At 32.8% G+C, this 24838-nt stretch overlaps 3 long non-coding RNA genes across 3 annotated transcripts; 1 reads left to right on the top strand and 2 right to left on the bottom strand.

The window, feature by feature from the left end:
* Positions 1–3616: 3616 nt before the first annotated feature.
* Positions 3617–4478, bottom strand: LOC143078290 (uncharacterized). Its single transcript, XR_012979157.1, has 2 exons — positions 4077–4478; positions 3617–3754 (listed from the first exon to the last, which is right to left on the bottom strand). It is a non-coding gene; the product is annotated as an uncharacterized LOC143078290 (long non-coding RNA).
* Positions 4479–8299: 3821 nt separating this feature from the next.
* Positions 8300–21681, top strand: LOC143080193 (uncharacterized). Its single transcript, XR_012979650.1, has 6 exons — positions 8300–8393; positions 10503–10689; positions 12285–12374; positions 12925–13071; positions 13971–14020; positions 21262–21681. It is a non-coding gene; the product is annotated as an uncharacterized LOC143080193 (long non-coding RNA).
* LOC143080194 (uncharacterized) lies at positions 15139–24827 on the bottom strand. Its single transcript, XR_012979651.1, has 3 exons — positions 24669–24827; positions 16019–16142; positions 15139–15470 (listed from the first exon to the last, which is right to left on the bottom strand). It is a non-coding gene; the product is annotated as an uncharacterized LOC143080194 (long non-coding RNA).
* Between the last annotated feature and the right edge of the window lie 11 nt (positions 24828–24838).

Here is a 24838-nt window from a genome sequence, read left to right as displayed (position 1 = left end):
TACTAAAAGTCTTACACTGTATCTATATATTTTGCTCCGAGACCAGAACATAATAAAATAGATAAAACAAAACTTGCGCTTTAGATTAAAAAAGGGTCTGAAAGATTTTGTATAATTTTTTCCAGTTCTTCTGGGGTCCTTGAGGCCTTCCCTCGCCAACAATATACAGTTTGCTTTATTTGTAAAAGAGGCTAGTTACGCTTCTGTATTATAATCTTAGATTAACCTCTCCAAACTTAAAAGTAAAGTTCACGCACCCTGATAAAGACTTTTGCATCCGTCGACATTATCTTCGATTAAAGTAGTATTGATCTGACAACCGCTGTGCATGTATACTTTACCGACCTTTAAATGAATGACAAATGACAACATTGTCATTTTTTGAATGACAATTAAACAGTGTGGGGGAAAGATAAATTGAATACACTTTCGTTTTTCGTTTTTTGTTTTTGTGAAATCAAAAATGAAAAATGAAAACACTTTCATTTTTCGATTTTAGTTTTTGAGAAATCAAAATTGAAAAATGAAAATACTTTTGTTTTTCGTTTCTTGTTTTGTGAAATCAAAAACGACAAACGAAAACACTTTTGTTTTTCATTTTGGTTTTTAAGAAATCAAAATTGAAAAATGAAAATACTTTTGTTTTTCGTTTTTTATTTTGTGAAATCAAAAACGAAAAACGAAAACACTTTTGATTTTCATTTTGGTTTTTAAGAAATCAAAAACGAAAAATGAAAACACTTCGTTTTTTGTTTTTTGTTTTTGATATTTCAAAACAAAAAACGATTGGACGCAGATATATACGGACCTGGTCCGCTGAATTGAAGACCCATTGGTGTCCTTCGGTTGTTGTTTTCTCATTGGTCGGGTTGATGTCTCTTTAACACATTCCCCATTTCCATTCTCAATTTAACATATAGATATAAATCAAGATGCCCAATGTTATTGTCAATAAAAAAGAATCTGAGCATTAATAAGTCTCTTTATAGGACAATTGTACATCTTTTTTATATTCGTACATGTATACGTTAAAAAGCTGGATCAGCTGTTTTTTTCCCTGGATAATCAATACAGTGTAACAGGGTGAATCAAGTGAAGCTTGGACTTTCGGGAAAAAAATTAACAAGTAAGATTTGATGAAAAATTAATATTACTAGAACACACCCGCGAAATCGCTGGGAAATAGAGCGTATGTAAACTGTAAAAAAAATTATACTGACTGGAGAATTTCAGGAGAGATATCAAAAGTCAAAGGTACTTAGGGACTGGGCACATTTTTTGCCCTCCCCTATTTTCCAAATACCGATTTTTATACCTTCTGTTTTTCTGTACTCTATGAACATGCATATATACTTTAATTACTATACAGAGAATTTCAGGAGAAGTGTCAAAAGTCAAAGGTACTTAGGGACTGGGCCCATTTTTTTGCCCTCCCCTATTTTCCAAATACCGAATTTTATACCTTCTGTTTTTCTGTACTCTATGAACATGCATATTATACTTTAATTAAATTACTATACAGAGAATTTTAGGAGAGGTATCAAAAGTCAAAGGTACTTACATATATATATATATATACATCAGTGAACGCCATGAATAGTAAAGAGCCCCCCCCCCCCCCCCTCCCCCAGAATAACCATTGGAATTTATAGTAAATTATAACAAATACAGTTATTCATAGTAAATGTATGTATACAGAAATATATCCGCAGTGACCGCCGTTGATAGTAAACCATAGGCGGATCCCAAAAGGGGGGGGGGGGGGCGTTGAAAAAATTTTGTTGATTATATGGGGAATCACTGGAGCATGAGAGGAACGCCCCCTCCCTTATGAAAAGTTCTGGATCCGCCACTGTAAACTAATTGATAGTAAATAGCCAATATTATTCATTTTCGTTTTCCTCCCAAAATAACCAAAAATGAAACACGTTAAGCAAGTATGATGAATGCTAACTCAAAATGATAGCAGATAGCTAATTTATATATTTTATTCATAGTCTTTGTATGTTCAAGGTACAGAAAAGGAATTTATAGTAAATTATAACAAATACAGTTATTCATAGTAAATGTATACATGTAAGTATGTACAGAAATATATCCGCAGTGACCGCCGTTGTTTATAAACCATAGGCGGATTCCATGGGGGGGGGGGGGGGGGGGGGGGGCTGGAGGCCTTGCCCACCATTTCGTTGAAAAAATTTGTTGATTATATATATGGGGGAATCACTGAAGCATGAGAGGAACGCCCCCCCCCCTTTTAGGTCAGTCAGTGCCCCCTCCTTTATGAAAAGTTCTGGATCCACTGTAAACTAATTGATAGTAAATAGTAAATATTATTCATTTTTGTTTTCCTCCCAAAATGACCCAAACTGAAACACGTTAAGCAAGGATGATGCATGCTAGAACTCAAAATGACAGCAGAAAGGAAATTTATATACTTTCTTCATAGTCTTTGTATGTTCAAAGTACAGAAAAACACAAACCGGAAGTCTAATCTGACTTAAAGTTTTGTCCAATGACGGGAAAATATCCGGACGCATTCTTTTTCGTTTTTATCCCAAAATAACCCCAACTGAATGATCATAAGAATGGATGACACATGCGACTATACATGTTACATATAGGACACAGAGGCATGATGATTAATTTATTGTGGAAGGAGGAGAAGCGACACCCAAAATGAGGTCTTCTCGTTTAATAGTATAGATGTTGTTAAAAAAAGAACAACTGTTATATTCCTCACTTAGGAACGGAATTATGGCATACATATAAATAACAGAAACACACAAAATTTTAGGTCGAGTGTATACTGAATTCGGACTTATATGTAACAAAGAAGATGTGGTATGTCTGCCATTGACACAAATCTCCACAAGAGACCAAATGGCACAGAAATTAACAACTGTAGGTCGACGTACGGTTTTGAACATTTGGCAAAGCCCATACCGCATAGTCAGCTATAAAAGGACCCGAGATGACAAATTGGTTTTATTTCGATATTGTGTAGTAACTAATAAAGTTCGTTAACAAATGTATTATTACCAAAATGTTAAGATCATGGAGATATACATAACAACGACAACCACTAAAACATCTTGACATTGAGGCACACACGTAGCTGATTGTGGTATACAAAGTGTAAACGGGTTTTGATACCCAGACGTTTCCTTAAAAAAGATATACAACAGGAAATAAACTCATCATAGATAACAGGACTAAATTTAGTATTACGCCAGACGCGCGTTTCGTCTACACTGAATGCACTGGTCATATCAGTAAAGGCAAAGCCCAAGATTTAATCATAAAACTGTGCTATAATGTTAAAGATTACAAAAGGATATACAGATAAGAAGATGCGGTATGATTGTCAAAAAGATAACTGTCCACTAGAAATTAAATGGCTTAGAAGTTAACAGCTAAAGTTCATAAAACGGCTTTCAACAATTATAATAAACAGCTGCGCCATGAGCGCATGATACGCCCGACGTCTTATGTGGAAGTCTTATGCAATAATCATAAATAGTTTCTGAGAAAGTTTTAAGCAATAACCATATATTGTTTTAGAGACACGGCGGGACATGTGAAACCCCCACCCTTTTTTTTTTTTACAAATAACTAAATATTACCAAAATAAAATTTTGAATCAAAACCAAAAAGTATACAGATCTTTAGATTAATATAACAAAGAAGTGTGTAAAGTTTTAAGCAATAATCATAAATTATTTTTGAGATACGGCGCGACATGTAAAAAACCCTCCCCTGTTTTACAAAATACTCAATAACTCAAAAATAAAATTTTGAATAATCACCAAAAAGTATACAGATCTTTAGATTAATATAACAAAGAAGTTTGTAAAGTTTTAAGCAATAATCATAAATCGTTTTTGAGATATGGCACAACATGTAAAAAAAACCTCCCCCTTTTTTACAAAATACTCAATAACTCAAAAATGAAATTTTGAATCATCACCAAAAAGTATACAGATCTTAAGAATAATATAACAAAGACATGTGTAAAGTTTTAAGCAATAATCTTAAATAGTTTTTGAGATATGGCGCGACATGTAAAAAAAAACCTCCCCCTTTTTTACAAAATACTCAATAACTCAAAAATGAAATTTTGAATCAACTCCAAAAAGTATACAGATATTGAGATTAATATAACTAAGAAGTGTTTAAAGTTTTAAGTCATAATCAAGAATCGTTTTTGAGATACAGTGCGACATGTGAAAAAAACACACCCTTGTTTTAGTTATAAAGTGCCGTAACTCAAAAAGTTTAAATCTTATTTTCACCAAAAAGTATACAGATCATTTGACCATCATAAGAAACAACTGTATTAAGTTTCATGAAATTTGGATAAGTCGTTCTCAAGTTACGGTGCGACATGTTTACGCCGGACAGACGGACAGACAGACGGACGGACACCGGACATTTGTATACCATAATACGTCCCGTCAAAATTTTGACGGGCGTATAAAAACCTTTACTGGCAAGGTATGCCATAGGAGGCCCCAAAATAAAAAAAAAAATAAAACAGTTTAAACAACAATACTTATCATCTGATTTGTGCACAAAAAAATAACGAAAAACGAATATGATATACAGTGACAAACGGCAATCACTGTACTACAGATTCCTGAAGAGCAAACCTTAAACATGCACATATACAGATGAGCCAAATGAACTCAGCATTGCGCCGCTTGTGATAGATATATCTCTTGATTACATCAGGAACATAAGGATAACTAGGACTAACATCATGTCGTCTAGATGAATTACCAATTTAAGGACAATGGCACCCATCCATGGGTTTCCAACAGAATGAAATGGAAAACATAGGGAAAGTGTAGATTTTGAAGAAAAGATATGTGTTTCAAAACAAAATATTTAATGACCATAATGTGTGGGTGTGAGAAAGACCAGGAAGATGCTTTTAAAAAGAATCATTTAAAAGGTAAAAATCATTAAAATGCCGAACTCAGAGAGGAAAATTCAAAACGGGAATTTTAAGTCCCTTCACAAAGGCAAATTTAAAAACCAAAACACATTAAACGAATGGATAACATATAACAACTGTCATATTTCTGACTTGGTACGGATATTTTCTTACGTAAAAAATTGGTGGATTAAGCCTGCTTTATAGCTAGCTAAACATTTCACTTGTATGACAGTCGCATACTGAACCATTATATTGACAACGATGCGTGAATAAAACAAACAGACGCAATAAATAAAAATGTCAAAATAAGGGAACAAAAGTTAATATTGTGTTATAATCTTATTCTCTTTAAAACAGACAAATATGTTACAAATATAGATTTATTTCGTCTTCAAGCCATTGTTCAACTACTAAATTGTCTATTCTTCTTACGAGCACACTTGGTACAATTAAAAAACTGATAATAAATTGTTCAAATAAGGCCTTTGAAAATAGTGGAATAAATTACTTTTGGAGTGTCAAGAAGTCGTTGGAAGTAGTTGATAAATTGCATGCTTATATTGGTGATTTTGAATCTGTTCAAAGTTTTGATTTTTCTACCCTGTATACCACATTGCCTCACATTCTCATTAAGAAAAAATTCACACGCCTAATTAAATGGGCATTCAAAAAATCAGAATGTGAATATATATGTTCAAACTCTTTTAGGTCATTTTTTAGTAGCAATAAACAAAAAAACTATGTTAATTGGACATGCTTTGATACTATATATGCCCTTGAATTTTTACTAGATAACATTTTTGTTCGCTTTGGGGATTCCGTATATCGTCAGATTATCGGAATTCCAATGGGGACTAACTGTGCACCACTTATTGCGGACCTGTTTTTGTATTGTTATGAGTTACAATTTATGACAAAAATAAGCAAAGACCCATCGAAACAACATCTGATAAACAAATTTAATAATACTTTTAGATATTTGGATGATATTTTGGCTCTCAATAATGACGACTTCAGTATGTATATTAATGAAATTTATCCTGTTGAACTTACTTTAAATAAAGCTAATACTAACAATGACCACTGCCCTTTTCTCGATCTTGATATCTATATCACTAATGGAAAGCTGAATACTAAAATTTATGATAAAAGGGATGATTTTTCATTTCCTATCGTTAATTATCCGTTTTTAGATGGTGACGTTCCCTTGTCACCATCTTACGGTGTTTATATATCTCAACTTGTACGATTCGCTCGTGTATGTAATAATCTTTTAGATTTTAACGAGAGAAATTTATGTATTACTGAAAAATTATTACACCAGGGTTTTCGATATCACAAACTAGTCAAAACATTTACTAAATTTTATCATCGGTATAAAGACATCATTCGTAAATATAGCTCAACATGCAGACTTCTAATACGTTCAGGTATTTCACATCCAATTTTTTATGGAAATATTCTTTATAAAGCACAAAGGTGTCAGTATTCACCTCAGAAACTTACAAAACCTTTGAATAGACTTATTAAGAAGGGATATAATTACGATACTGTTGTCAAGTCATTAAAGATTGCATATTTTGGCGTTAATATTGAGTCACTGATAAGGTCTTTGCATCGGAACTAAACACATTTATTCTAAAAACAGTTGTTGGCATGACACGGGTTATGTTCTTCTCATATATGTTATGATGGTATGATACTAAACCCCTAACGGGAAGGATTGTGCCTGATGTTCATATGATGAAATCATAATCTTTTAGTCAGTTTAATTGAAGTCTGGAGCTGGCATGTCAGTTAACTGCTAGTAGTCTGTTGTTATTTATGTATTATTGTCATTTTGTTTATTTTCTTTGGTTACATCTTCTGACATCAGACTCGGACTTCTCTTGAACTGAATTTTAATGTGCGTATTGTTATGCGTTTACTTTTCTACATTGGTTAGAGGTATAGGGGGAGGGTTGAGATCTCACAAACATGTTTAACCCCGCCGCATTTTTGCGCCTGTCCCAAGTCAGGAGCCTCTGGCCTTTGTTAGTCTTGTATTATTTCAATTTTAGTTTCTTGTGTACAATTTGGAAATTAGTATGTCGTTCATTATCACTGGACTAGTATATATTTGTTTGGGGGCCAGCTGAGGGACGCCTCCGGGTGCGGGAATTTCTCGCTACATTGAAGACCTGTTGGTGACCCTCTGCTGTTGTTTTTTATTTGGTCGGGTTGTTGTCTATTTGACACATTCCCCATTTCCATTCTCAATTTTAAATATGTAACGAATAACAAAAGGCAAATAAACAAAGTACATATAATAAGCAAAAATGAAAGACAAGAATACATTTTTTTACCATTTGCACAATGACACAATGTCGCGATGCATAGGTACTGAGCATGTCAAATGGATATCAACAAAAATATACTAAATAGTAAAAGTAATATTCAAAACGACAAATAAAAAACTATAACACATACCCAGATTCTATAGTTTATTATTTGCAAAGTTTATATGGACTTTTGATCAACAAGGTATTTGTAGCTCCCGGTGATTTGTTTTAGAAAAAGGACGAGACGTTCCTTGGCAATCTCCTGGTTCATCTACTTTCTGCTCAGACACTGTACTTACAAACTACTTAATAAAGGTTCTTTCACTACTTTCAGTAAATACTTGTTCGGTTTTAATCCCCCATGGAACCATCGTCAGGTGTTAAGTGTTTCCCCTATCACATAAAAGGGCATCTACAGTATGTTGAAAACAAGAAACGACAATAAACTGTCATGTTGCATTGGTCAAGTACAAGCCTGGCAACCTATAAAAATGAAAATGCAAAATGCAAGTAATGACGACCTGCATTAAAAAAGAAAATCTTAAATTATCACGCATATGAACTTTTTTACAGCTGAAAGGAACATTTTTTATATCTTAAACCAAACAGTTTCTGAATATGTTCCCATGGTGGATAACTTATATGAATAGGCTTCTAATTTATTTTTCTACCTGCACTACATGTATTTTTTGCAATTGGATATCTTTCGAAGCAAAGAAAAAGGGGGACCTTAATATAACTTAATACTAAATACATCAGAAGGCAAACAAGATAAATGTTGCTTAAGGGGTTGTGCAACCGTAGTTAAACATTGTTTAGAAAGTAATATTTGCCCATTTTAGTTATGGTCTCAATATTTCACTATGAATTGACATTCAATATTCTCCACATACCCTATTGCAAAGGAGGAAGTTTTTTAATCATATTACAGGTAAGTTCTACATGGTTCAAACGAGAGTTGTTACTATAAATAAAGTAATTATTACTAAAAGTGGTGTATTGTTACTATTGAAAGAGGAAGTTTAGGTTTCAACATTATCCTAATCTATAATTAACGTGTTCATTGTCAACACATTATCATACTTTATTGTGTGCTAATGCAACTGCAACTGCCTTCAACCTTCTTCGGGGTAAGCCAACATTACTTTTATGTTTCGATTTGGGTAAAGATCGAACAGTATGTAATTGTCAAATACCAAAAGGCCTAATGTTCAAGTATAATTATTAGAATAACAGCGGCATATTGTGTACGTATATAATGTATTTATTATAGAATAAACTAGAACACACCCGCGAAATCGCGGTCATTCAGAGCGTAGTTTAAAGTATGTAAAGTGTTGTTGGAATAATTTTGTAAAATATTGAATGACTGGAGAATTTCAGCGAAAGTATCATAAGTCATAGGTCATTATTTCCAAAATTCCCAATTTTTGGTTTTCTATCAATTTCAATATGAACATACATTTGGTATGTTATGAACATTTAAGTAAGGAGCCTGTAATTCAGTGGTTGTCGTTTGTTTATGTGTTACATATTCGTTTTTCGTTCATTTTTTGTGCATAAATAAGGCCGCTAGTTTTCTGGTTTGAATTGTTTTACATTGTCAGTTCGGGGCCTTTTAAAGCTGAGTATGGGGTATGGGCTTTGCTCGTTGTTGAAGGTCGTACGGTGACCTATAGTTGTTAATTTCAGTGTCATATTGGTCTCTTGTGGAGAGTTGTCTCAACATGACAATCATACCACATCTTCTTTTTTTTTGTAATCAATGAATTTTGTAAAAGATTTAATGACTGGAGAATTTTAGAAAAGGTATCAAAAGTTCCCATGAATATTTTTAGCGCTTATCTAGAGTTGTCTCAACATGGCAATCATACCACATCTTCTTTTTTTTTTGTAATCAAAGAATTTTGTAAAAGATTTAATGACTGGAGAATTTTAGAAAAGGTATCAAAAGTTCACATGAATATTTTTAGCGCTTATCTGTATATTATGAACATTCATTACAGTAACTATATAAATATAGTGTATTTACTTTCAATTCTAAGTTTACTAACCGATTCATGGTGGTCATTGGTATAGTATACACACGTGAGTAGGCTCTCTTTTATTTAATAAACTCTGTGACCGCCGTAGATAGTAAATTCTAAGTTTACTAATCGATCCATGGTGGTCATTGATATGGTATACAGACTCATCTCTATTTAATAAACTCTGTGACCGCCGTAGATAGTAAACTTGAAAATGATAGCAGATAGAATTCTGAAAATACACTTTATTCTTTGTATATGTATGTTCAAAGTATACAGAAAAACGCAAACCGGAAGTCTAATCTGACTTAAAATTTCGTCCAATGACGGGACAATATCCGGATGCCTTTTTTCTCGTTTTCCCTCAAAATAACTCAATCTGAATAATCATATGAATGGATGACAAATGCGACTATGCAGTGTACCTATAGGACACAGAGGCGTGTTGATTAATTTGTTGTGGAAAGAAGAGAAGCGACACCCAAAATGAGGTCTTCTCGTTTAATAGTATAGATTAGTATTGTTCAACCAAACATATTAGGCAAATCAATGTTGAAAGACTAAGTATCCACAAAAGTAATTTTATGAACAATGCACATAAATCAATGATTGAACAAGTGAATATATTTAACACTTAATTTTGTTGTTATTTTTTCTTGTTTGAATTGTTTTACATTTGTAAAACGGTGCCTTTTACAGGTGACTGTGCTGTACTATTGTAGACCGTTCGTTGACAGATAGTTTAAGTGTCAGTTTGTCTCTTGAATTGAGAAGAGTTGTGATATTGGCAATCAAAGCAAATCTTATTTTGTATATAAACCAACAAGAACAAGACTTATTGCATGTGCTCTTCTAGAACAAAATGGAGCAAATGTTAAGTCCTTCAGGTCCGGTTTTAAATAAGTAATTTTGTGTTGTTTATAGTTATGTACTGTGTATTTGAATGAAGGATGACAGCGACTCAAAAACAAAACAAGACACAAAAAAAGTTACTTAGCTGAACAACATATAATGGTAGGCAATAGACCAGTGCAAATTCAATATTTAAAAGTCTACATCGGGGTTTTTTCAACTCCTGGACTTTTTACAAAACTAGTGGTACCACAAATACAATAAAACACAAAAAAATAACAAGATAAACCATACTTAGAATTTTCGCAGTTACTGCAATTTACCCCCAAATCTTATCTGTTGTATGTTATTCTTCTGTAGATGGACATTTTCACATTGATACTTTGCCTAAGTGTTGGCATAGCAAAGGCATCCGGCCATTTTAAATTTTATAAAATTGAAAAAGCGGGAAAAATAAAAGTTCGAGAATTTGAAATGGAACAAACTCCTTTCACAACACTTGGGAAGAGGAATGTCCTCCAGCAACGAGGCAACTTTACAACGTGTGGTAGGTATATTTATTCCGAAATTTGATATACATATATGTTGATGAATCTTTATATTAAATGTTAAGTTTTAATTGTTCCAGTTTTCAAAACACTATCAATCATAACGAAAACGTAAATGATTCCTTAAAAAATCTTATGTGGAAACAAAATAACAACAAATGTTTTTATAAAGGATATTGCCAAGATTATCTCGTAAACTTACTTAAACATTGTTATATTTTGTACATGTCGGAAACCGTTTACTAATTGTAACTTTAACGAAGTTGGTATAAGAAATATTAGTTGTTTTATATGTAGTCATAGAACGTGAAGCATCTGATCAAATCCATCACAGAACAACGAACTCTATACTACTGGGAACTCTTTCCTACGAAGGTAGATTTGATAATATGCTTATTAAATTGAAATATTGGTAGCAGTGACCAAACTCCGTACATTGATCGTTTCCGTTCCGGAACTATTTTCCTTTACTCCATTAGTTTAAAGTAGTATGCGGATCAGAGCTGGAACTGCCGAGGAGTTTAAGCAGTGACTAATCGTTCAAAACTACATTTGTATTGTGCACATTGGTGTACATTTTAACAGATTAAAGACATGCTTCGTGACTGAACACATTTATTAATTGCCAGTAAAGTAAATGTCGCACTGTTGTCTTCTTTTGCTTGAAGCCCCGATTGAAGTCCTATTCCCTGGTAAATTAATATCAGGAACATAGTATGCAAACACGGTATATATAGGTCAGTAAATAATATATGGACTGAGAGCGTTCATATGGGTTGAGAGTTACGCTCGAACCCAATATAAACGTTCTGCCCTTAAATGTATATATCGCATTAGTTCAGTAGCATAGTGCTTAACGAATTTATCTTACCGATTATTTTAAAATGTGGCATTTATATACTTGTGGCCTATCAAGTCTTCAACATTAGGAACTTTCTTTTAATGCATAATCTTTACGAAAACAAATGCCAACAATAACAACTTGATAGCTTTTATTTCAATTGTTCATCATGATGTTATATTGTTATTCTCATCTCATTGTCTAATGCTTAGTTCGTTTCTTTTTTCTTAGTTACATTCTATTGTGGTGTCGTTGTTCTCCTCTTATCTTTAATGCGTTTCCCTTGGTTTTAGTTTGTATTCCGGATTTGTTTTATCTATCGATTTATGAGTTTCGAACAGCGGTATACTACTGTTGCCTTTATTATTCATCATCAATTTCTTCGCCTGATGAAACCTTTGCAGATTTTCCCCGAAGACCATGTTGTTTTTACAAGAGGACGTAACACTGATACAAACCGAACATTGCAATTAACAACGTCTACTAAGCCCATGTGAAATATACACGGTCTCCACGAAGTTGCTTTTAACGAATCGTATCCTAGTAACTTATTTGAGGTAAGATAATGCACCGTATCAACAGGTTGCTAAGTTAAATGACAGAATAATATTTAATTGTGGTTTATAGACAAACTTTATGAGATTTAGATGAATTTTGAAGCATGACAGATGACAAAAAGAAATGATATGTTGGACACAAACAGCTATATGTATACTTAAAAGTATTTAAAAATGTTCTGATTGTCATTTCCAGGTGATCCAAAAGATAAATTTTCCATCCAGTGGGAGCCCAAGGTTTTAAATACTCAAGGCGTCGCTACTGTGTACTGGGATCTCGTAGCTCGTAAGTGATTTATTATAATTGTAATTGTTAGATCCATCATGTTGTTTGACAGATACAATGTCAACAAAAAACACCGAGTTTTATAACATGTTTTTACAAAAGAACAACCTATACGAGCTGCAAATACAGATTCTCAATGAAATATGAGGCTAAATCGAACTTCAAATAAGCTTTAAACTGAATAGTTATTACATTACCAATGTAGATACGACAAACAAAAATGAATGCTACAAAAACATGTTGATTTAGATAATCAATGTGAATATAAGCATTTAAATAAACATTGCATGCGAGCGTTTGTGTCTGTGTATACATGCACGCATCTAATTAATATAGAATCAATGTTCACCTTATATATAAGTCGGAAAATTCAACATACCTTTTACAATTAGATTTTTATGCTGACATGTGGAAGTTATTATGTTTTGTATAATGTCGATTGGCGCCTTGGTCTTATTAGGTAGTTTCTTGTGAGTAAAATTTTGAAACATGTGTATGCCTTTTAATGGTTGCCGTCATCATCATCGTTACTTTATGAAATTGTTTTCAGCAATTGATTTAGTCAGTGGAAATGTAGAACTCGTTGCGTGGCTCCCTGGACAACCGGACACCCCAATATTAAACATTGGCCAAAAAGGTACATGTGGGGACTTGAAAAGTATTATACCGACTTTAACTTGTCCAATAAAGAAGAATGGTAAGTGTAATAATTTTTGTTCGTTTTGCTACTTTTTTAATATATTTTAAATTGTATTTTGTTTTTTTGGAAGATCATTCCGGTTATGGATTAACGCTGTAACTGTTAAAAAATGGGGGAAAAATGCAGAGTTGATACTAAATACAAGAGGGGCGAAAAATACCAATCTAATTAATAATATACCCTTGAAAATGCTTTGATGCGCGATATATTAGAACGGTAGCAATTCAAGGATTCAATTCTAATTGGATTGCAAAGAGACATCCAAACACATTAGTCGAAAATACACTGAAATGTCATGGCTAAACAAAAAAGACCAACAGACAAACAACAGTACACAAAACATTCTTTTCAGATACGAAGCAGGAGAAACTCTTTCAATTTGTCTTTTAGTTATATGAAGAGTACTTGAATAAAGTATAGAAAAGTCAAATATTTTTTATACTTTTAAAACATGAATGAGTCTTAATTGGATGTACTCTAAAAGATCTTTGGAATATTTTTGTATCCAGATCTGATTTACGCCACCTCTCTAATAATGATTTAGGAAGAGGTTTTGTACATGTTGTAGGCCGCATATGATATAAAAAAGAGTTTATCTGCCTTTACATTTTGCATGAGTCTTCTTTACGGCTATTCAGTTTTAGTTGTACCTGTATTCATATCGTGATCTTAAAGACTCACAAATTCAAACGTACTTGAAATCTTCTACGCAGGTTATTCTTTTCAGAATGTCACTATTAATTTTAATTGGAAGTTAGTTTTTGAGTAAACAAGAAATTGTCCTTCATTAATTACATTCAAGTGATTAAAAAACTACCAATCAAAACAATTACGGTCAAAAAATTAGAAAAAACAGTAAAATTGTCAACTCAATGTAATCGATTTTCATATTTCAGATATATCAAAAAATCAGTTCACTTTCAGGGATTTAAGAAGACTCCCAACAGTACGTATTTCTTTTACATTTCTTTGCTTGTATTAGAACAATTAATTTGAGCACTTAGTCTAGGAAAAGCACTGAACTATTAGAAAAAATATATATTCTATATGTCAAAGAAACAAAGTAAATAGTCATTATTACATTGGTATAACAGGTACTTTATTCCACATTTTGTATTCTAGTCAAGGGGGCAAATTTTGAATAGTACACTAGATATGATGGCAGTGTGAAGTTGGTCTGTGCTGGACATATGGTGGTCGTATTTTATCTGTTGAAATACACATATCCTCAGTGATTGATATAATCTTGCATCCAGTTCATGTTAAGTTATGAGCATAGAAAACTCTAGAGGAAAGAACCGAATACAAGATAATATATATACGTTTCAGAAACCAAAATGTGGACTACTATGCACAATGCAATAAACAAGAGCTCACTGGATATAGTGCGCAGCTGTTTCTTATATATAACTACTCTGGAGCTCATAAAATGAAGCATTAATTATAATCAACATTATTGTCATCCGAGATATATGATCTTATTTTTATCATTGTAATGACATAGCAAGCACAAACAAACGGATACACTTGCCCTAATTGACCTTTCCCTTGAAAATCGATAAAGGGAAGGTTTGTTTAGTCAACATGATCTCATGGTAATCCTTATGGTTTTCTAATGTTATCTCGTGCTCATCAATCCAAAATGCATACATGTAATACCAATATTTAAATATTAATATAAAAACATATCCACATTTTGGTACTTATGGGTATGAAAGATGGGAACTTATCAAGAACCTCATCAACCCAAACAGGCAATATGTATTGTCTGACCAAATATAGCCCTTAAACCAACCACCACTTGAATATTGAAAGAATGAGGATGTATCACATGTACTTCCGCCAAAGATATCAACCAATGGGGTTCTACACATATCCTCAGTGATTGATATAATCTTGCATCCAGTTTATGTTAAGTTATGGGCATAGAAAACTCTATAGTTCATACATCATATTTGCAGGCCAATCTCAAATTACACCACTAGCAAGGCATTCCCTTAAAGAATAGTATTCCCAATACTCAAAACAAAAATATCTTTTTTATTAAACATTATTCCTTAATTACTTTACAACACTACTAAACATTTCAAGATACATGTACACAGTTCTTTATAAGTAGTTTCATAATTCACTAAATTCTCATGAAATTGACCATATACAGACTTTTAAAAGTTGCGTTAAAGCAATGAACTCATATCAAAATAAACATTGTCATTATTTTATTATTTTAATAACATCTTCAGCATGTGGAAAGCTTGTAAGCAAAGGGACTTCACCTCCAAGTGTAGACTATGCTGGCTTGTCTCTTTCTTTAATGTTGTTGAATCAAACACACTTTTTACTTCCTAATCAGGAACATTGACAATTGTATTTCCACTTGATTATTCACATGTCTGCTGAAAATATATTAACCAATAACAACTTGTTTATTTGCACTTAAGACAGCATTAGTCACACTTTGAAAAAGAAAAATCCCTTTGCCTACAATCCACGTGGAAAACCACTAGGGAATCAGTGTCCCTCGAACTGTAGACAAAGAAATTTAAATTAAAAAATTTAACCATACATAAAATTAGTATACATTTGTACTAGTATACAAAATCATTCAACATATTTATTAAATAAAACAAAACAAAAATATTGCAACCATTATTTAATCTCCCGAGACAAAAAGATTTTTGTGACATATCTCAACACATCAGTGAAATTATATACACATCCAATAGTAAACATCATGAAATTACGGACAACTTATTAGAATTACTTTAAATTTAAACATAAAGCTGCTTCCATCACAGATTTTTGTTTTTTTTGTACCGTGCCATCTCAACACAGACATACTTAATAAGAGTTATATCCATATTTCTCCCATTCATTTGTTTTTCTTTCTTTTTCTTTTATTATAATTATTATCCTATTTTCAGAAATTGCAATTTGTTCTCACCATATTCTGATCAGAAAACATCCTTTGCTTTTAGGTTGTTCGCACACATTGACATGAATCATCGTGCAATGTCATATTACTTTTCCTTCATTCGTCAGCCTATCAAAGTTGTAGGTAACACAATCTGAAAACAAAAACATTTTATTCAATTCTATGTACAATCAAACAGACCCCTAAACGCGGACCTCGACGAAGACACCTTATAATTCAATACACATCACTCCGGTAAACAACATTAATATCATGTGACATGTCACACTAAATTATTCCACGTTATCAATATTTCTTTTCTTTTCTAACAAAGTCTTTAAAGAGCATTTTCTATCAGTATGTACGATGTAATAATTAATGAAAAGTCCGCAACACTCTAAAGTAACAAAAAAAAAAACTATTTACCCTATAAACAATTTATTATTCTCCCTTCAACTAGAGGTTCCCGAAATGGCCATAGCCCCCACTTCCATATAGATTTTATATATCGATTACACTTTGCTCTGCATTTAACCGGCGCACGGCATAACAAATATCTGACCACCTGGGTTGATTATAACTACCCATGGTCTAAATCTCAAAACATTTTGCCACCAAGGTCAAATATTACCATCTAGTTCTATCAAGAAGCCGTCAAGGCGAATATAAATGATCACAAAGGTCTTAACGCCCCAAAGGCTAGTATTTTTAATTTAACGTTGCCACCAAGGCAAATGCAAAAAATTATAAAAATGACCACCTAGGTCTATTGCCACCAAGGCATATATAAATGACCACCTAGGTCTATTGCCACCAAGGCATATATAAATGACCACCTAGGTCTATTGCCACCAAGGCATATATAAATGACCACCTAGGTCTGTTGCCACCAAGGCATATATAAATGACCACCTAGGTCTATTGCCACCAAGGCATATATAAATGACCACCAATGTCTTAAAGCCACCAAGGCTATATTGCCACCAAGGCAAATGTAAGTAAAAGTATGTAGTTACTTTGCCCACAACACGTGGAGCACGACCTTCCCACAGCTTGGATATTGAAAGAATGAGGATGTATCACATGTACTTCCGACAAAGATATCAACCAATGAGGTTATATTGTGTATAAAAATTTAGCATTAACAAAAGGCGCGTCTGATGTAAAAATGCAAAGGCCCATTGACTTTTATAAGATTTTACAATCAGGCAGTGGGTCGATGCAACTGCTGGTTGACGTTGTGTCCAGGAGGATATCACCAAACCACTAGTCATCGAGTTTATGTTGTCAATGACATATGAATTCATGATCATTAATGTGTTCGTTTTCTATAAATTTACTGTGTTCTACCACTAGGTATAGATTAACATAGCCGCACTTTGCATTATATTTTATTTATTTTTTTGAATTGGGGGATGGGGGTAGCATTTTTTTTATTTATAAACTTTAAGATTGCATTTCTGTAAATATTGACAATGCAATTTTCCATAGGAACTCCTTTTCCGGCTAAAATTGTACCACTTTTACTATGAAGTTTTGAAAAAAATCTTATCCTAGAACTGAAAGTTCGTATGCACTACAATTTTTTTCAAAGGTCAAAACATAGGGCTGTGCGGCATATTTTCAACGTTTATATGCGCTGAAGTTTTCAGAGTTTAAACTAACACTAAAACTACCCCTACCTTCAATGAAGGGTTACCAAGGATTTCAATGTAAACAAAATGCACATGTCTTTTTACTGGTAACATTCCCAAGTTATGTCTCTATGATATGGAACACAGAGAGTGTAACTGGGAACCAGTATGTAAACAAAATTAATTTTTTATGAATATTCTAGATCTCCCCAAAAGAGGCGTTGTTTGAGAAACATCTGTATTTACAAAGTGCAACCTTAAGGTCTTTAACTTATTTTAGTTTTGACCTTCCATGTGTTTTAATTAGAGCGCCGTTGACGTTTCCTTTGTAGACGGAAGCCGTGTTTGACGTATTAAATTATACGTCTAGAATCTTTGATGAATATTGGTATACATTGTACCTTTAATAGTTATCAAAGGTACCAGGATTATAATGTAGTACGCCAGACGCGCGTTTCGTCTACATAAGACTCATCAGTGACGCTCATATCAAAATATTTATAAAGCTAAACAAGTACAAAGTTGAAGAGGATTGAGGATCCACAATTCCAAAAAGTTGTGCCAAATACGGCTAAGGTAATCTATGCCTGGGATAAGAACATTCTTAGTTTTTCGAAAAATTCAAAGTTTTGTGAACAGGAAATTTATAAAAATGACCACATTACTGATATTCATGTCAACACCGAAGTGTTGACTACTAGGCTGGTGATACCCTCGGGGACGAAACGTCCACCATGCAGCAGTGGTGTAAATAGTTATCAAAGGTACCAGGATTATAGTTTAGTACGCCAGACGCGCGTTTCGTTTACATAAGACTCATACTATTTGTATTTTTATTATACACTCAATGTTCCGTAATGTTTCCTTTTGAGTTTAAGAAGCTGTTAATTTAAATTGTATGTGCAATTACACCCCCTCTATCCATTTCCAAATATTGTGCAGTAGTTAGGCGAGTTGGTCTACGTTGACTGGTTGATTGATTCTTGTTTAATGAGTTCCAAATTGAACAGAGTAAAATAATAGAATATTAGTGTATTATATTTTCTGGATTGTTTATTAACAAAAAGATATGTAGGTATGCGTCAAAAGTCATTGAGACAACAACAGCGTATGATGTTTGATTCAAATTTATAAAGTAGTAATACTTGTTGAGTTTCAATCTTACATTTTTCATTGTATTTACTGTTCCAAATGCCAAAAGAAGACTTTCGTTCGTTAAGGGAGTTTGCTTCTCAGTTTCAAAATAATTAACTTTTCAAAACACTAGTTTATAATTTTATATTGATAGGGGATTAATAAAAGAATCAAAAGAGCAAAACTTGAATATAGGTCAATGTTAAGTTCTCAAAAACTATTAAAAAAATCATTAAAATTTATAAGACTTTTACAGATGGCTTATCCTCATACATGTAAAAGATTTATAAAAAGAAAAATGGTGGTCAATGGACAATTTTTTTTAAGGCATTCAAGTGGATAAAACCAGAGGGTTCCAAAAATCTGACAAAAAATCCCAAAACATGATAAGCAAACTTTCTTAATGCTACATGTACCACATATTTTGCAGATATCAAAGCAAATAGAAAATAAAGGAAACAAATCTTGATTATTTATGATGTTCCGACTCATAAATCCTATAAACTTTCAAAATTAAACACTTGAAACTGTATTTTCAATGTATATATATCTATACTATTAAACGAGAAGACCTCATTTTGGGTGTCGCTTCTCCTCCTTCCACAATAAATTAATCATCATGCCTCTGTGTCCTATAGGTAACATGTATAGTCGCATTTGTCATCCATTCTTATGATCATTCAGTTGGGGTTATTTTGGGATAAAAACGAAAAAGAATGCGTCCGGATATTTTCCCGTCATTGGAAAAAACTTTAAGTCAGATTAGACTTCCGGTTTGTATTTTTCTGTACTTTGAACATACAAAGACTATGAATAAAGTATATAAATTTGCTTTCTGCTGTCATTTTGAGTTCTAGCATGTATCATCCTTGCTTAACGTGTTTCAGTTTGGGTTATTGTGGGAGGAAAACGAAAATGAATAATATTTGCTATTTACTATCAATTAGTTTACAGTGGCGGATCCAGAACTTTTCATAAGGGAGGGGGGCACTGACTGACCTAAAAGGGGGGGGGGGGCGTTCCTCTCATGCTTCAGTGATTCCCCATATAATCAACAATTTTTTTCAACGAAAACGGGGGCAGGACCTCCAGGCCCCCAATGGGATCCGCCTATGGTTTATAATCAACGGCGGTCACTGCAGATATATTTCTGTACATACTTACATACATTTACTATGAATAGCTGTATTTGTTATAATTTACTATAAATTCCTTTTCTGTACCTTGAACATACAAAGACTATGAATAAAGTATATAAATTTGCTTTCTGCTATCATTTTGAGTTCTAGCATTTATCATACTTGCTTAACGTGTTTCAGTTTGGGTTATTTTGGGAGGAAAACGAAAATGAATAATATTTGCTATTTACTATCAATTAGTTTACAGTGGCCGATTCAGAACTTTTCATAAGGGAGGGGGGCACTGACTGACCTAAAAGGGGGTGGGCGTTCCTCTCATGCTTCAGTGATTCCCCATTTAATCAACAAAAATTTTTCAACGCCCCCCCCCCTTGGGATCCGCCTATGTATGGTTTACTATCAACGGCGGTCACTGCGGATATATTTCTGTATACATACATTTACTATGAATAACTGTATTTGTTATAATTTACTAATAAATTCCAATGGTTATCTTGGGGGGGGGGGGGGGCTCTTTACTATTATTCATGGCGTTCACCAAAAATTTGCGAAAGCGAAAGCAAATTTGCAGATCTAACATTGTTGGGTTGATGTTTAGACGAGTTATATGTAAGTACCTTTGACTTTTGATACCTCTCTCTGTATAGTAATTAAAGTATAAATGCATGTTCATAGAGTACAGATAAACAGAAGGTATAAAAATCGGTATTTGGAAAATAGGGGGAGGGCAAAAAATGTGCCCAGTCCCTAAGTACCTTTGACTTTTGATATCTCTCCTGAAATTCTCCAGTCAGTATATTTTTTTTACAGTTTACGTACGCTCTACTTCCCCGCGATTTCGCGGGTGTGTTCTAGTATACTGTTAAGATGCAAAATATACTGAAAATTAGTCATTTTTGAAAATGATTCATATATGGCATTGGATATATTGTACCGAGCACCTAATTTGTTGATTCTTGTTTAAAGTTTTTCAAGTTGTAAAAAATAAGATAAAAATTGAATATTAGTGTTTTAAATTTTCTGGATTGTTTATGAACAAAAAGAGACCTAGATTTGCGTCAATTGTCGTTGAGACAACAACATAACGAGTCAGAAAAACACACATACTACCTACAGGTTAACAAAGTTTACAACACTGTAAACATCGAATAAAGAGCAATTCGTATCTTTTATCAATATTTTACAAACGAGTGCATAGTTATGTGTTACTAATTAATCGGATATTGTAACAATAAATTTGATACAAGACCTATATTTTCTCTTTTTTCCAATTGAGATAGACACATACATGCCTTATTTGATTCATTTTTACTCATCTGTAAAGACCTGCATAATTATTGTTAATATATGTATCTCTTTTTTACAGGGAAAGTTCGATATCGAGTTCAAGATAACGAACGCCAAAAATGAAGTCTTTCTTTGTGGACGCACCAGCCTGGAACTGATCCCTTGAACAGAGTTAACAATTCGAATTTATTTGACTCTATATACTCATATCTGTCATATTTTCGAGATATTGATAGTTTAAGCCTTAGCAATGGATATTGTATTTACTGTTTTCATTTATTTTTATTTATTTTTTTCAAAATAAACAACTATGAAATTCATATTAAGCAGAATGTAATACATTCAATTGTAAGAAACATTATACAAGTAGACAATTATTGTTTATCGCTTGTTTTAAATAAATCCAGACCGGTGCCAACTTTTACAAGTATATCAGTTTTGTTCATGACGATGCATATCGTTTTATGTTCGATTCAAATTTATAAAGTAGTAACATGTGTTCAGTTCCAATCTTATATTTTCTTTGCATTTACTGTTTTAAATGTCGAAAGAAGACTTTCGTTCTTTAATGCTACATGTACCATATATTTGCAGATACCAAAGCAAATAGGAAATAACGGAAATAATCATTTGATAAGTGTTACCCTGACATTGTAAGCATATATATAACGCATAAGTCGGACTAAAATATATTTCAATCTTATCAAAAGCTTGTTTATTTATGATTTCCACACTCATTAGTCCTATAAACTTTATTTAAACACTTACAACTGCATTTTTAATGAAAAATATGCTATTTGGATGCAAAATGTACTAAAAAATAGTCATTTTTTGAAAAATGATCAATATATAAATGGCATTGGATACATTGTATACCGATCACCCACTGTGGTATCGGGTGTTCTTCTCTTTGTTCCGTAACACGATATTTTCTCACTTTCCAGCATTGCAAGAGTTTTAGAACATTTCATAGAAAAACTTAACAGATTTTCCTATTTATTAAGTCTTTCCACTTTTCTGTGGAAAGACTAAGTCTTATTGTTTTTCTTCTGATTATTATTTTTTTTTCCGCCAAATTTTGTTCTTGCGATAAATGTTTGTTTCGCAATATGTCGCTTAGATATTTCTCATATGGTATCGTATAGTTTATGCGCTTTTAAATTTCACCCTGCTAAGGCGAACCATTTTCTTTGTAAGAGTTATTTCCCTATTCACTGTTTTTCATCTGTGTGCATCTCCTTCGTAACAAAAAAAGATAGCGACAAAATTCTTTTTACAAATTGTTTGTTACATCCTCAGGAATTTTTGGCTAATTTGGATCGAAGCGATTCGATGATATTTTATAGGAGTTATCTACCCCTACACAATAAATTTGTCGGTATGTGTTTTCAACTCATCAACCGTTAACTGTATAAGCCTGGGATATTTTTATTTGAGTCCCTTATGTCCTAACTTAGAAAATGAGGTCAAGATCAAAGGTCAAGGTCAAGTTCTCAATTGTGACTTTTGCTTGTTTTGGCATTTTCTCAGACACTTTGAAAGATACATATAAAAGAACAAGTGCAAAATGTCTGCTTCATTGTAATGAAGATATGCTATATTTAGTCTGATACAATTTAATGGCATCTTATATGAGTTGGTGCCCCTGAAATGTCTTGATATGAGGTTATTTGATTATAACTTCAACTAAGTTCATTATGAAGGCATTTGACCTTGTACAAAAGATTAGGTGACAAATGACCTTGAAAAATGACTACCGGAAGTGACCTTGAGAAAACTGAAAGTAGCCTTTTTTGCAATTTTTTCATATAAAAGTACTCAGAATCCATATATTTTGTCATATATATACATAAACTGATTCCTGAAGATTAAAAATGACTTCCAACATGCCGGAAGTGGCCAATTATCTCCCATTCTACATACAAAAGCATATAGAAACTATATATTTTATGAATCAGTGTGAAAGAAGCTATCATCTGAGACCGGAAGTGACATTCATTTCACCAGAAGTAGCATATTATCTCCGTTATATCACTCATTAATATAATAAAACCATTATTTATCGCATCAGTATGAACAAACTATCTTCTTATCAAAATTTCTTTGATGTGGAAAGACTTTCAATTGTTCTCTGAACTATTGGTTTTTAATTCTACTAATGATTCATTCCAGATTAGATTTGTGTATCAGTCTAGTACATTTTGCACATATGATCTTATTAATGACAATAATGAGAATGATGTTTGAACGATAGGGTACACAACAGAGAAATAAATCTAAAGGAGTCTCAAAAATGTATTTATATAAGTTCTACGTCTGCATCAAGTATGGTTCGACGTTGAATCAAATCGTTCTTTTTCAAAATTAGACTTTTCTCGCAAATAAATCTGATGCGAAACCATGATTTTGCGACAGAACCTCCACATCAGACACAATAGTGAGTGGAACGGGTAAAATGTCGGATTTAACCATACGTGTAGCTCATGGTCAATAACGGGGGTCCAAAATATCCTCTCCACTCTAAATAGGAGTCTATGATAACATCAACATTGAGTATTCAATTTGTCTAAATCATTTGATTGCCGAAAAGATAGATGACAAGTAACATTATCATTTAAAAAAATTCCTCTTGTTAAAAACAAATTTTTGAATTACTTTCGGCAGCTCCTCGTGGAGCACCTGTCTTATAATGTTAACACATTTTGTTAATGTATTTCAAATATTGAAGGTCTATTCTAAGTAATCAAAACATTGTGTCACAGATCAAATTTATTCGATGTTCAGTGTTTGAACACTTGTGTTAATATGTCTTTTAATTGAGTTAAGCCATTTCAGTTGATATTTTATAGTTTGTTTTTCTGTGTTGAAATGTTACACTATTGTTTCAGATAAGAGTTAAGTTTGGTTCCTATTAAAACGTTTGAACCCGCTGCATTTGTTTGCACCTGTCCTTAGTCAGGAATCTGATGTTCAGTTGTCGTTTTTTGTTGTGGTTCATTAGTGTTTTTCGTTTCTCGTTTTTATACAGATTAAACCGTTGGTTTTCCTGATTGAATGGTTTTACGATAGTCATTTTTGGGGCCCTTTATACACTAAATATCCCAAGATGCATATCAAATGTACATCTTTAAAGCTGTATCTAAAGTGTACAGTTGTAAAGCTGTATATAAACTGTACATCTGTAAAGCTGTATATAAACTGTACATCTGTAAAGCTGTATATAAACTGTACATCTGTAAAGCTGTATATAAAGATTACATCTGTAAAACTGTATATAAAACTGTGAATACGTATTGTATCACACAAGATGCAGTGGTAGAATCTATATGTTTAGCTTATACACAGATTTGAAAATGTGCAGTTTGTGAACATTTTGACAGAGTTTACAGTTTATAAACAGCTTTAAAATGTACATCTGTACAGTTTATATACAGCTTTACAGCTGTACAGTTTAGATGTACATTTGATATGCATCTTAAGAATTACAAGTATTAAAGTAGCTTGTTGTTCGGTGTGATACAAGGCTCTGTGTTGATCATGAAGTCCGTACTGTGACCTATTGAGATTCGTCTCTTTGGCACTCACACTACATCTTTTTATACCTAAAGACATAGATAGCTGTTAATTTATTTAATAAAAGGATCCGACTCCCATTT

Source organism: Mytilus galloprovincialis, chromosome 6 (assembly GCF_965363235.1).
Source record: "Mytilus galloprovincialis chromosome 6, xbMytGall1.hap1.1, whole genome shotgun sequence".
NCBI classification, from domain to species: domain Eukaryota; kingdom Metazoa; phylum Mollusca; class Bivalvia; order Mytilida; family Mytilidae; genus Mytilus; species Mytilus galloprovincialis.
Note: the sequence above shows the minus strand (reverse complement) of the source record. Positions and strands in the feature narration are given on the sequence as shown.